The sequence below is a fragment of the Pongo pygmaeus genome, chromosome 14 (genome assembly GCF_028885625.2).
Source record: "Pongo pygmaeus isolate AG05252 chromosome 14, NHGRI_mPonPyg2-v2.0_pri, whole genome shotgun sequence".
NCBI lineage: Eukaryota > Metazoa > Chordata > Mammalia > Primates > Hominidae > Pongo > Pongo pygmaeus.
Window position 1 is genome coordinate 116,607,155 of NC_072387.2, and position 14,699 is coordinate 116,621,853.

The following is a 14,699-nucleotide window of genomic DNA, read 5'->3' on the forward strand; positions in this document are numbered from 1 at the left end:
TCTGCATTCGTTGTTGCTTCCTGGGCCATGATCCAGTATCTAAGCAGTGAAAGTGATTTGCAGTGAGTAGTGAAGCAGAGACAGGCAGCCACCGGGAGGGTGAACCCAGAGGGCAGTGAGCAGTAGGAGCTTTGCTGGACATCGAACCCGAATGTCACCTGTTATCCATTCACCAGGAGACTTGGAATGCTGGTGACAGGGGTGGCCGCGGGCTTCTGTTTAATACCGTGGCAATTCTCACCTGGCTTCTGACTGCTGCCAAGACAGATGTGGCCCAGAGAATAGCCAATAGCCATTGCAGGGAGACTGTTGGGTCTTCATGCCTGATTGGCTGCTTGATCCTGAAGTGCTTTCACACAAGGGTAGTTTTATGACCTCATCTTAGAACAAAAATGCCTTTATCCAACTTACTCAGTGTGAATGGGTTCAGAGTGGCTTTTAGTTATTTCCAGAAATCAAAATCACTCTCAAAGGAGGAAGTTTTGCTGTTACAGAGTGTGATGGTTAATACTGAGTGTCAACTTGATTGGATTGAGGGATGCAAAGTATTGATCCTGGGTGTGTCTGTGAGGATGTTGCCAAAGGAGGTTAATATTTGAGTCAGTGGGCTGGGAAAGCCAGACCCACCCTTAATCTGGGTGGGCACCATCTAATCAGCTGCCAGCACAGCTAGAATATAAAATAGGCAGAAAAACATGAAAAGACTAGACTGACCTAGCCTCCCAGTCTACATCTTTCTTCCATGCTGAATGCTTCCTGCCCTCAAACACTGGACTCTAAGTTCTCAGGTTTTGGGACTTGGACCGGCTCTCCTTGCTCCTCAGCTTGCAGATGGCCAAAACTCTCCTTTATCTATCTATCTATCTATCATCTATCTATCTATCTATCTATCCATCTATCGATCGATCCTGTTAGTTCTGTCACTCTAGAGAGCCCTGACTAATACACAGAGACAGCTGGAAAAAATAAGACCTGGTCTTGAAGGTGGCTCAAGGCAGTGGAGACATGCGGGGAAGGAGAGCCTTTCAGATGAGTTCTGGGAAGGCTGAAGCAGCCATGTGAGTGTGTGTGCTCTGGCAGTTTAGACATTGCCATGCCTTATTGGTGATGGGTGTATCTTGCATGGTTTGGTATATGCAAATGGCCTCAGAGAACAGGCGAGGAGGGGACAAAGAAACCAAGAGCTCAAGAGAGAAACTGCTCTGTTTGCAGTTTTGTCGAAGACCACCTCGTTAGCCTTTCACAAAACCGCTCTGTTGGTGGGAGGGGAACTGGCGATACCATTGTGGTTCAGTGAGTCAGCCCGCTCCCCATAGGCAGGCAGCCAGACTCCATGAAATGTTAATTATCTGTTAGAAAAAAACAGTTTATTTTACAGAATTTCAAAAACAATAACTCAATTCCTGGGCAGACTCTGTTATTTGACTCCCTTAACTTAGATTGAGATAGGCTCGATAAAGGTACATGAAAAAATTATAAAGTGGTCTTTTGAAAGGAGACAACACATGTTCCTTACTCTTATGGTTTAGATACCATAACACACACACGGTGATTGAGTTACAGTCAGAAAGGTGCTATAAAATGACATTTCCTCCCACTAAGTTTAGATTGCCTATGCAGTTCTAGAAAGAAGTATTAATCTTCAACACAAAATGATCGACTCCATTCCAGCAAGATCACATTGTTCTTATACTTTCTTTGGTTATTTTATCAGTTCAGCTTCCATTGTTTCTCCAGTGATAAATTGCACTTTTATTCATTTCTTTATTTTATGGAGTGCAGAGTCATAGTAATTTCCTTGTTCCAGTTCCATTAACTTCCTGGTAGTATTGTTTAAAGTCTCCAGGCCCTGATGTGTAATCCAACTGTTTCCCTAATATGTGGGAAGCAGCAAACTGCTTGTTTATGTCATAAACAACTCTTGCTATATCTTTTCCCATGAAAATTCTGGCATGAGCTTAGCTCAGTTTTCTAGGGCTTAGCATAAACCTGGTGTATAGAGAGCCTTCCTGGAGTATTTGAGAACTGAATAGAGGAACTAGGACTGGCCTGGAGTATCATACTTATCCCACCAACCAAGTTAGGCTTCAAAATTTGGAAAAGAGATCGCATACACCAGGATTATTTTCATGTTCATATCTCGATAGATTCCTCAAACTACCTACACTAGTTTTTTTTTTTCCACTTTTCTCAAGTCCTTGATTTTACCCACACCTTCCACTATGTCACCATACAAATTAAACCTCATTTCATTGTAAAAATTAAGGTCATCTGATCAACGTGCTTTCAGCTATCCCTCCATCCCAGAATTCCTCCACATTGTTCCTGTCCTCTCTGCTTCAAATCTAAACCTAGAACCAGCATGGCTTTTCTTGGCCAAAGTGAATCCACTCACCTGTGCTCCAGATGGCACTGTTTAATCCACCATCTCTTCTTTTTCTTTTCCCTCTCTTTTTTTTTTTTTTTTGAGACAGAATCTCTCTCTGTTGCCCAGGCCGTATGTAGTGCAGTGGCGTGATCTCCGCTCACTGCAACCTCTGCCTCCTGAGTTCAAGTGATTCTCCTGCCTCAGCCTTCTGAGTAGCTGGGATTACTACCATGCCTGGCTAATTTTTGTATCTTTAGTAGAGATGGGGTTTTGCCATTTTGGCCAGGCTGGTCTCGAACTCCTGACCTCTGGTGATCTGCCAACCTTGGCCTCCCAAAGTGCTGGGATTACAGGCATGAGCCATCATGCCCGGCCTCACCATCCCTTCTTTATACCCTTAATTTCTCATGTTCTTTGCCCTCACTATCAACATTTTCCTTTTTGGAGAGGTCATCTCTGCATTCTGTCTTTATTTTCTTATCTCCTGGTCCATTTTCAAATACACTGTAAATCTAATTTGATCCCCAAACTCCTCCATCAATGTTTAGAGCTGAGATTCTGGCTCATGATGAAGCAGGCAGTAATGTGGGGGTGGGAAAGCGCAGAGAAAAACTGGAGGTGGGGAAACCTGTTAATGGCAATCATTAAGTCTAAGGAAGCAAGAGGCAATGAAGCTCTGTGTTAAGAGTTTCAGGGTAGGAGAGCTTGGGTAGAAAGCGCAGTGAACATCAAATCTCCAGGTGCTTTGCTACTAATGGGGTCATGCTGTGTTTTCAACTTGAATGTTGAAGGAAATGTTGGCATTATTTACAAATATAGGGGCAAAAGGAGGAGAATCTGAGTGCAAGTGTGTGGGGCTAATGAGGAATTAACATTAGGCATGTTGAATTTGTGGGGACGGCTGGATGATGAGAGACAAAAGTTGGAACTTTGCATTTAGGGCTGTAGAAGGAGATGAGGGTTAAAGACATAGACTTTCAAGTCAACTGCATAAAAGGGAGCTTTTCCACCATAGCTGCAAGTTTCCTGAGAAAGGATGTAAATAGATAGACAGAAGATGGCCTAGGACAGAGCTTTACAGAAATTCTACCAGGGACGGGTGGAAAAGGCCTCAAACGAGAATGCAAGGGAGTAATTCAGGACCTTGTAAACCAGGACTAGTTTCCAAAGAAGTGCAGTTAGCAGAGTCAAATCATGCAGAGACTCAGCAGCAGCAGAAATGTGAGGAGCCCCAGGAATCTGGCCATGGAGAAGTCACTCATTCTGTTGTTCAGGAAGAGGTGGCCAGGCCTGCACAGTGGGCTGAGCACTGTTTTAGACAATGGACTAGAGATTCCATCAAATCAACAGCAAATTATGTCCCTGCCTTTAGGGAATGCACATTCAAATGATGGTAGCAGAAAATTAACAAGGAATTACAATTCAACTTGGTAAGTGCAATAGCAAAGAGAAAGCAGGGTGTCCTTACCTCCAATACTAAGTGGGTAGATTTGGGGACCCCTCAGTCATCTCTCTACTAATAAAGGCTCTGCAACCAGACTGCCTGAATCTCAATTATGGCTCAGCCACTTAGCTGTGGGATCTGCGGCAAGTTATGTCCCTGCTCTCTGCTTCAAATTCCTCACTGGTAGTAAAAAATGATCATGATGATAATAACTATATCTACATTATAGGTTTGTGGTAAGGATTAAATATGTTAAAATATCAGGGCCACCCATGATTAACAGCCACCAAACATCTATGGCACTTATAGAAGCCTTATGAAATAGGCACTATGATCACATGTGTTTCTACAGGTGAGGAAACAGACACACACAGAGGTGAAGCAGCTTCCCCAAAGGCGCATGGCTAAGAGTGGTTATTTGTCTCCTTGTCACGGTGTTTGAGGGAGGGATTCCTACACTAGGATTATGAAGATGGTCAAACAGGTGACACTGGATCCCAGAAAAGTGGGGCAGAAAGCAGTTTAGTTGTCACATATGCTCACAGCCTAGGGAAGAAGACAGGGGACAGCCTGCAGGGCCACGCGATGGTTCAAGAACAGAGTGAACAGCCAGGGCCTGTGAGAGGTGGGTTTGTAGTAACAAGAAGGGGACTTGGCCCCGGTTTTTGCTGTGTTCATGGGGGTGAGTGGCTGTGTTCATGGGGGTGTATGAATAATTCTGCAGGCTCGCAGGGAACCAAAACCTACTACCCAAAGATAAGCAGGAACTGTGCCTGGTGCCCTGGTGAATTAGTGTTTTTGGCTAGGGGACCTTACCTGTCAGAGCAGAGTGGGGAGGGAAACTTGTGGTCATTTGAAGCCTGATTTTATCAGATGTCAAAGCTGCACTTAATATTGAACCCCAATTTCAAGGCTTACACCTCAGTGACCTAGTGGTGATTAGGACCCACGTATTCTGGGTCCAGGTCCAAGTGCATCTACACTATCCTGTATTTTCTAAAATTCAGGCAAAATGCTTTCTTTTGAGCATGGCTTGCATTCTCCATCTCTACAATGTTTGTTCAAGCCTATCTCTTTGCCTGGAATTCCCTCTTGATTCTCAACTTGGCTTTTGAGATCCTGTCTGCCAAGGACCATCTCAAATGCCAGTTACTTTGCAAAGCTGCTTCGGTCAGATGTGGCCCCTTCTGCATTTCCAGCACATTGTATGGGGAAAGAGCATGCCAGAAAATCATGGCTCAGTCTCTGACTTTGCTATTTGTTTGTTACATACTCTTGGGGAAATGAGCTTGATTACCCTTAGTTTTCCCATTTTTCCAGCAGGGATAATAATTTCTCTTTGAGATGGTATTATAAGATTATTCTCGAAAACACATGTATAGTGCTCAGTATTTAGAAGTCACACAATAAATATGAATTTCTTTCTCTTAAATGACTTTGTATCTCTACTGACCCCAGTATTATTATGCTTCCTGCTGTAATTACTTGTTTGTTTTATTCACTCCCACTAGGCCATAAACTTGAGAGATGGTATTTTACACTTTTATCTTTCACGTCTTTGTCCTGGTTATTTGCTGCTCACCATCACTTCCAAAGTGAAAGGGTGGGCTGGGCGTGGTGGTTCACGCCTATAATCCCAGCACTTTGGGAGGCTGAGGTGGGCGGATCACTTGAGGTCAGGAGTTCAGGACCAGCGTGGCCAAAATGGTGAAATCTCATCTCTACTAAAAAATACAAAAAATTAGCTGGGCTTGGTGGTGGGCGCCTGTAATCCCAGCTACTCAGGAGGCTGAGGCAGGATAATTGCCTGAACCTGGGAGGCAGAGGTTGTAGTGAGCTGAGATCGCACCACTGCACTCCAGCCTGGGTGACAGAGTGAAACTCCATCTCAAAACAAACAAACAAAACAAACAAAAACAACAACAACAAAAAACCCACAAAGTGAAAGGGTGACCTTGGTCCTCATCCATTATGGAGGGACTTCTCAGCATATGCTGCTCTACAAAGCAGTGAGGCCGGCTAGGACAAGCACTTTGTTGTTCTCTTAGGAACGCAGTTGCTTTAACTGCACATAATGTCTTTTATTCCTAAAATACACATGCCTGGGAGACATAGCACAAGAATATGAATCCATGTTATATTACATAAATCTATATTATGGTGAAACTGACATATCCAATCCCAAACTAAGTTTAACCGGGGTAGTTTTCAGAACCTGAAGAGAAGCAGGCATGATATGGAAGAAGAAAAGCAGGTGTCAAAAGATGAGTCTTGGGCTTCTATGGTAATATTTGTTCCTTTATCATTTTAACACATAGATTTGGGAATGGTAAGAAAATACAGCTCAAACATATTATTTTTGCTATTTACCCATGAACAATGTAAAATGTATGATAAAGAAATATGAAACTGTCATGGGAAAGAGAGGTTTGAATTTTCTAAAGATTTAAAAGATTTGTGTCACAGTGTTTATTCATTAATTGTTAGAGGAATAGATGTATTAATTCATGAAGGGAATGAAAGACAGAATGTCAGGGCTTATTATATTTTTCTTATACAGTCTCTGATAAAGTATACGACTTGGCATGAATGAGATATCTCACTTCTCTTTCTTTTAGTTTTTGATGAATAAAATGAAAGAGATAGTAATAGGCTGTCTCTAAATGGTAGCATCGGCCATCAAAAAAGGACCAAAGGGCATGATAAAGAGGGCACTGGGTTTTGGGGTCACTAAATGTTTATCTCCAAATAAGTACAAAGTGGGAAAGAAATATTTCCTTGTGATTCTAAGGTTTTAGAGGGGAGTGATAATCATCGGCTAGCTGCATTCATTGGCTCAGCATTATGCAACGCTAATGGTTTTGAAGCCTGACTAAGAAATCTCAGCTGTCAGAAAAACTGCACAATTGAAAGTAATTATGGAACTTTGAAGGAATCCAAACCATTTTCATAATCCATTGGTTCTTGTCCAACTAGGGTGTCCTCTTTCTTTCTTTTTTTTTGACTGTGTGAAATATTATGTAATTTGCTCTAAGTCTTGGATATAATTTGCCCAAATTTCTTCCCAACTCTTCCATAAGTTATCAGTTAAAAGTTTCCTTTCAACAAATGGATTATGCTGCAGAAATTACTGAAGCCACCTGAAATCCTTTTTGAAACAAAGCAGAGTAAATAATTGTCCCACTGCATAAATAGATAAATGACACAGCCTGCTGATATAATTTGCTACCTTTTGAATTATTATCATTTCAAAGCTTATCAATCTTTTTTTCACTGTTCCATTCTATTTTGCTAATGACAGGGAAGGAGCTAAGAACATTTGAATTAATTATGCAAATAAATTGGTATTAATCTTTCTAGAAATTGGGGTGCTCATTTTAGTATCAGTAAAGCTGTTTCCATCGCTGTTTGCGGAGATAATAGATGACAGAAAAATAGAATATTATAATAGACTGAGAAAAATATCTTTGAATTACAACAAATACAATTTAATTTAGGCTTAACCCAGGACATTTCCCTCTGGTAGACGAAGGCTGTAGTTTTTTAGACCTTATTTATAGTTCGATTATGAATAGACACGGGAAAGAGGAACTTGGGGTGGGGTGGAGCATATTAATGTATTTTCATACTTTTCTTTTTTTGCAAAAGTGAAATATGTAATATTTAGAGTTATAAGTAAAATTTTGGGGAGGCTTATCAAGAGTCTTCAGAATCATTTTTCTAGTGCCATTTCTGAGATGAGGATCAGCAGACGTCTCGTCTGACTGATGTAATCAGGAGAAGCGGCTGCAGGCCTGACGAGTAATGATCTGCATTTCTATGCTGGGCTAGGGGATGGGGCAGGATTCTTTTGCAGACAGAAATAACTGGACAACCATTCTCGTTTCTGAGGACTGAGGAGGGTAAAGTAGAAGCCTGCAAATTATATGCTTGGAAATTCTCTTGGCCAAAAATCTTCTAGCAATAAAACCTTTGTGATAAGCCTCTTCTCCAAGTTTAGTATTGTTTTGTTATTAAAACTGCTTGGAAAGATACAGTTAGTTTAACGTTCTGAGGAAAACTAATAATTTGTTACCAACTTCAAATAGAAAACGGAAAGAATATTAGTAAAAGAGAATGAAGACTATGAACTAGACATTTCAATGAGTGTTCAATATAAACATAGTTATACTTTTGAAAGGGAAAGTGTGGAAAAATGATTAGTCATAATTACAAAGCCTACATTTTTCTGGCATACCAAAGAGTCAAAGGTTTACGTGTTAATCTAAAATCTGACTGGTGTTTGAGGACCAGAGAGAATAGGGGCTGAATCTCTATCCATCTTTGTGTTCCCAGGGTCTAGCACAAAGGACAAAGAGTAGGGGTTCCATGAATGATTGCTAGGCAGCATAAATAATTTAAATTACAGGAAACCCCCAAGACTGATTCTAGCCAATAATGCCAACCGCACTTCCTACTATATCTTTTATTCATGCACTCAACCCCTTTTTCAATTGAGTAGTTTGAATTCATCTCTTTTTGACACTATATTTATGAAGCCTTTGAATCAATTATTTTGTTCTTAACATGCTTTTTGGTACCAATATATTATACATGACAGTAAAAAAGGGGTAGAAAATCAATGTCAAGTGAATGGCTTTGTGAGTGATTGACTACACGCTGAATCCAATGGATGCAATGCCTTACCCCCCAAGGCTACAAAATTGGAGGACAGCATGAAGCTGCCCCAGAAGATAGGTTGATCCACATCTGACACAGAGACTGCCGAGAAGTACACCTGTCCTGTGTCATTCATAGGCCCAAGGTGAGTCCTGTGAGGTCATTACTAACAGTGACACCCACAAAGACTTTCTCATGCTGTCAATCAGGGTTGGCTGTGCATCAGTTGATGGGTGCCCAAGTGTTTTACTTGGGTGAAGCAGACAGGGTCCATGTGGTTTAGCCTCTGTATTTCAAAGGAAAGCATGGCGGCCTGGCAACTGAAGTGTACATTGAGCAGTTTATTGAAAATCAAATAAACAACACTACTTAAACAACAATAACAACAACAACCAAACTCTTGAATTTTTTAGTTTGTTATAAAGGTATCATCTCTATCTTCTGCCCCTGTTGTATGGTTTTGAGAAGAGAGATGAGAAGGTATAAATTCCATCAGGTGGGAATTCCTGTTTTGCTCATTGCTATGTTTTCAGTGGCCAACAGAGTACCAGACATACAGTAGATACTTAAGCAGTATGTGTTGAGTGAACATTGGATAGGGTGAGAGAAATATGGAAGTAAGGCTGAGTATATGGCTGGGTAGTCAACACTTGGATATATTTTTTTCTGTCTTTTCTTGCATTTATTTTCTCCAATCTTTTAAGCCTATTTTTTATATACCTTATATGTATAAGGTCCTATATAAGGCACTTTGAAGTTCTTAGAGAGTTTCCTCATACATTTGTATTAATTTACTTATTTATCCACTTAACAAATATTTGTTGTTCATTTAACAAGGTATGTATCACTATTGAATTTTTTTCTAAAAATAGTACCATTTTAACTGTTATCCTCTAATGAAATTATAGTTTGGAAGCAAAGACCAAGCAATAAAAAATAGTGAGAAGGATCTAAACTGATCAAAAAGATGTAATAACATGGACCATTAATCCCACAAAGCAGTGTATTCCACTGAGGAATATTAAATTGTAGAAAGAACAGTCTAATAAAATATCACCCTAGGCACTGTCAAAGAAGAATAGTTGACACCAAATAGGCTAAAGGAAGATTTAGTCATAAGATCTTTTGAGAATAAAAAGTTTGAATAGATGATATAAAAATACAACTTTTGACTGATTTCATTGCATAGCTAATATAAATAGTTATTATGCTATGTGACCTAGAGCCCAGTAAAATAGAATTTTTTAGTCTTGAAGTTTCAGATTACCTTTATGCCTTAATAGGCTTAAAAACTTAAAACATTTGACTTAACCAATATCAAATACTTCTTAATGAATATAAACGATTCAGGAAGAAAACATGAATCCTAATAGATTCCCATTTGAAATTGGGAGGTACATCAAAGTCATTATGTCCAAATTTCCTATCTTCTGGAAAGGAAATTGAGGTCAAGAGAAGGCAAGTGACTGATTCAGCATTGCACATGTAGGGCACGTGACTTCTACTACAGTTTTCTCTGCACTATACAGCCATACTTCAACTGCACATTAATACAGTAGCTTTCTAGTCCAACACAATCTTGCTTGACTTTGAACTGTCTAACTTATTAAATTTATCATGTTATTCCCATATCGACTCTCAAGACCAAAGCTTTCCCACATCAACAGGAATCTACCTGAACCCTATTGCCAGATGGGGATTGTTTGAGTACAGTGAAATATGACTAACTGGAAACTTATCTGAATTTAAATGTGATTGGCTCAAAGAGTGGCTTATGCCCTTTTTGTACTTTATTGATGACATGTCAGTAAGAGGAAATCCAACTTTATTAACCAAATGCTCCTCATCCTTGGAATGCCCCAAAGGCATATTTCTTCTAATTTATTCAATTTGGGGAACCACGTTATAGATAAGGAGACTGAGGCCCAAGGAAAGTCTTGGAGGAAGTGTGTGGCAGAGCTGCTATTGAAATCCCAGGCTACATCCTCCGCCTAGGATGGGTAATTTTATGTGTCAACTTGGCTAGGCCATAAAGCCCAGTTTTATTTGGTCAAATATAAATCCTAACATTGCTGTGGATGTATGTTTTAGATATGATTAAGATTTAAATCAGTAGACTTAAAGCAGATGACGCTGTATGATTTGGGTAGGCCTAATCCAATCAGTCAATGGATTTAAGAGAAAAGACTAAGGTTTCTCGAAAAAGAAAAAAATTCTCTTCAAGTGTTGAACATAGAAGTTCTGCCTGAGTTTCCAGCTTGCATCCCTGCAAAATTTGGACTCAAGGTTGCAACATTTTAACTCTTCCCTGAATTTCCAGCCTTGGTGGCTGATGCAGATTTTGGACTTGTCACTTCCACAACCGAGCCAATTCCCTAAAGCTTCTTTCTCTCTATCTTCTATGGATTCTGTTTCTCTGGAGTACTTTGACCCACAGTGCTTGCATGCTCTTTCTGTGGACTTTTTGTGTCCTAAAGCTAGACTTCGAAGTGAGAAAAAAAAAAAAAAAATCTGCTATGGAGATCGTGAGCCCTTGCAGGAGGATGAGCTGTGACTCCATTTGAAAGAGAGATACCCAGAGAGATCAGGCCTTACCCAGAGATCAAGGTGGCAGCATTGGAGCCGGGGTTTTGACAGGCGCAGCTGCAAATGCTCACAGGACCAGCAGCATTGGGAAAGAAATCACCAGAGCCCTCCACGAAGCCCCTGATGGGATAGATCGGACTCAAGAACAACAGTATCAACAAAGAGAATTTTCAGGAAAAGAAGCTCTGCGTTGCATGTTTAATTAAAAAAGAAGATATATGGGAAGACACTTTGCAGAATGCCTTTTTAGAAGGGCAAAAAAAAAAAAAAATATTCCTCCTACCTAAAGTAAAACATCAACACTCTTGAATAGAAAAGAATTTAGATTCTGAACTAAATGGTTTAACGAGGGACAGATAATAAGTGTGAATTGAAACTAATTGGTGTTTCAGATCACTGAGCTGGTTGAAAAACCATTTGTGATGAGGTCTGTATAAGTTAACAGTCGCTTTTAAATGCCTAATTAAACATCGTTCTGTCCCTAGTGAGAATAAAAAAATGTATTGTTGCTCATTGCTCTAAACTTAACCAAATGATTAAAGTGGGTAATCTGAACAGATTTATTTTTTGTGTGTGGTAAAAGCTCTTTTTTCCCCAGAGTAGGCTGATGTAGGTAGCCTTTGGACAATGACACATTGTGTCACATACAGACAAGAATGCCACCTCGCAGTGAGCATGCATAATGGGATAATGTGAGAAAAAGGCCACGAGATTCTTGTTGAACAAAAGGAAAAATAAAGAGACAAGGTGAGAGGTGGCTGGGTCATGGCTGATTTTTTTTTCGTCTCCTGGGAGTAATAATTAAAAGGGTATCAATAAGAGGATTTAAAAAATTATGCTATTTGGGAGCTAAGGATTAAGGCACAAGTGTTTGCAATGAATTATATTCAAGAGAGATCAAGGCTTAATACTTGTAATTTCATTTTACTATGGGCTGAAGCCCTCTGGAATTCAAAGAAAAGGGTATTAAGAGGATAGTCGGACAGATGGGGGACTGGAGAGGGCTCAGAAGGGCTTGCTCTGGGGCCATCACCCATGGAATCATTTTCTGGGTTTAGGGATGGAAGAGCTGGTGTGGAAATGGAGTGATTTCTGAAGGAAAGTGTCCAGGAGGAGCAGCCTACAAGGTAGAAGGAGTCTCAGGGCATCGACTTTCCTTCAATCTCCTCACTTCCCATCTCCTTCTCTTCCTCCCACTACAGTTTCATGCCTTGGTGCAAAGCAGGCCATTTCTCTATGGTCTAGTTTTATACCCATAGCTGCACAACAGTGAAAGAAAAAAAAGTTGTTTCTATTATTAACTTCCCTAAATGTTTTCAAGGTAGTTTATTTGACTTTGCCTGAGCATAAGGTCACGGGAATATTTTTTTCTATAATTCCAGAGAACAAACCAAACAAGAACCCAACACCAAAGGTGTTAAGAAAAAAAAAGAGAATCATTTAGATTTTTCAAAAATATATTCCAATAAAAACTCTAATGTTACTTGTGCAACCCTTTATTTTGTGCAGAAACGTCCTCTGATGATGCAGGTGCTAATGAGTGACTTCTCTGAGAGGAGGACATGAAGAAAAGTGGGGACAAGGAGCCAGGAGCCTACTGGAAAGATCAGGGTGAAGGAAGAGGTACTCACAGGGTTACCCTGTGTAGGCTTCACCTCCTCTTTCTCCCACTCTCACCTTTGCTGAGAACCAAAGTCTTGGTGGCAAGTTCAGACATTCAAGAGAACAAGTTCTATCTATTATGTACTGAGCCTATATATTTATTTAGATTTGCATATTTGTGTGTATATTCATTACTACGTTTTTTTTCCCTTAAAGACAGAGTCTCACTCTTTCTTCCTTAAAGATAGAGTCTCACTCTGTCACCCAGGCTGGAGTGCAGTGGTGCAATCATGGCTCACTGTAGCCTCGAACTTCTGGACTCAAGTGACTCTCCTGCCTCAGCCTCCTGAGTAGCTGGGACTACAGACACATGCCACCACATTGGGCCAACTCAATTTTTTTTTTTTTTTTTTTTTATAGGTGGGTTCTCATTATATTGCGTAGGCTGGTCTCAAATTCCTGGCCTCAAGAAACCCTCCCTCCTCAGCCTCCCAAAGAGCTAGGATTACAGGTGTGAGCCAACTTGCACGGCCCATCCATTACTGCTTAATGGCATTTCCTTCCTCTGTTCCTCTAAGCAGTCATTTGCTTCTAACAGCACTCATGGTTTTTTGTATATGATTTGCGCTGATGTCTATTGAGCTGACCGATCAATAGCAGTCCTGGGTTCTGAGACAGTTGTTTTTTCAGTTGGCCTCAGACCATGCCAGTTTGTTTTCCTTTCTGAAGTGGATTACGACATGGGTGCTTTGGCCGTTCTACTTTCTTGACCACTGCTGGGTCCGCTGCTTTAAGCCAATGGGCCCACCTGTCTGGACATCTAGGTGTGACTTTTCTTTGAGAAAGAGTAAATTTTTTCTCAAATCCCAATTTAAGCCCCTATGGCTTAATTAGACACCCACCCTGCCAACCCCACAACAACTGTTGGAACAAAGAATCTCACAACAAATGTTTCAACTGTATTGTTCTGAAGCTTTATTTCCATCTTCCTCCATGCAGCAAATGTCCCAATACAGTAAACAGAAGTAAAGAGCTGGAGCGCTGAGACCAAGGGCTAAAGCTGGGAGACTGAAACAATGCAGACCACCGGGGCATTACTCATTTCTCCAGCTCGGAACCGCTGTTGTACCTGGGGTCTAATCAGGCCTGTATTGCCTCCTTCTTGAATAGCCCAGAGAATTCACCTAAACAGCCTTCCTACAGCAGCTCTCCACTGCGGATGGCCAGACGGGAGTTCCAGACCAGTATTGTCTCCCGGGACATTGACATAGCAGCCACGTTGATTGGTGCTGGGGCAGCCACAGTTGGTGTGGCTGATTCAGGGGCTGGCATTGGAATGGTGTTTGGCAGCTTGATCATTGGCTATGCCAGGAAACCGTCTCTCAAGCAGCAGCTCTTCTCCTATGCCACTCTAGGCTTTGCCCTATCTGAAGCCATGGAGCTCTTCTGTTGAATGGTCGCCTTCCTCATCCTCTTTGCCATGTGAGGCTCTGTGGGGGTCACCTGCCTGTGCATGCTGCTGTGACTCCACGCCATTCCTGGTTCTGCGGTGTGCTAAGCTTTACCATTAAACACAACGTTTCTCTAAAAAAAGAAAAAAGAATAAAAAGGAAAGAAAAGAGCTAGTGGAGTGGAGGCTCTTCCACCCCCACCTCCCATGCCCAGGAGAAGGGCCTGCGGGCCTCAATCACACCGGTCACTCCGGCACGAGTGAGGAAGAGCCCTGTAAGGGCTGTATGGGAGAACACATCCCTTCCTCAACAAGGACGGCTTCCCCCTTTCAGTGTTGCTTTCCAGAGCCTGAAAGCACACCTGGACTACCATCTCATGTTTTCCTGGACTCAGGCTCTCAGCCCTGGTGAAGCCTCACTGCCACTCTCCTGGAGCGAAAACAGTCTAGAGATGTGACCTACCCAAATAGTTTTAACATACTCCTCTACTGTACAGAAAAGAACAAGGGCTCAGCGACAAAGCTATTAGGAAGCCAAGAATCACACACAGGGTTAGTTCATCATATGGGATTCAATACTGGAGGACAAT

General features: G+C 41.2%; 1 pseudogene; it reads left to right on the plus strand.

Annotated features, from left to right (window-relative positions):
* Positions 1-13,735: 13,735 nt before the first annotated feature.
* LOC129011539 (ATP synthase F(0) complex subunit C1, mitochondrial-like) lies at positions 13,736-14,145 on the plus strand (annotated as a pseudogene).
* The last annotated feature ends 554 nt before the right edge of the window (positions 14,146-14,699 follow it).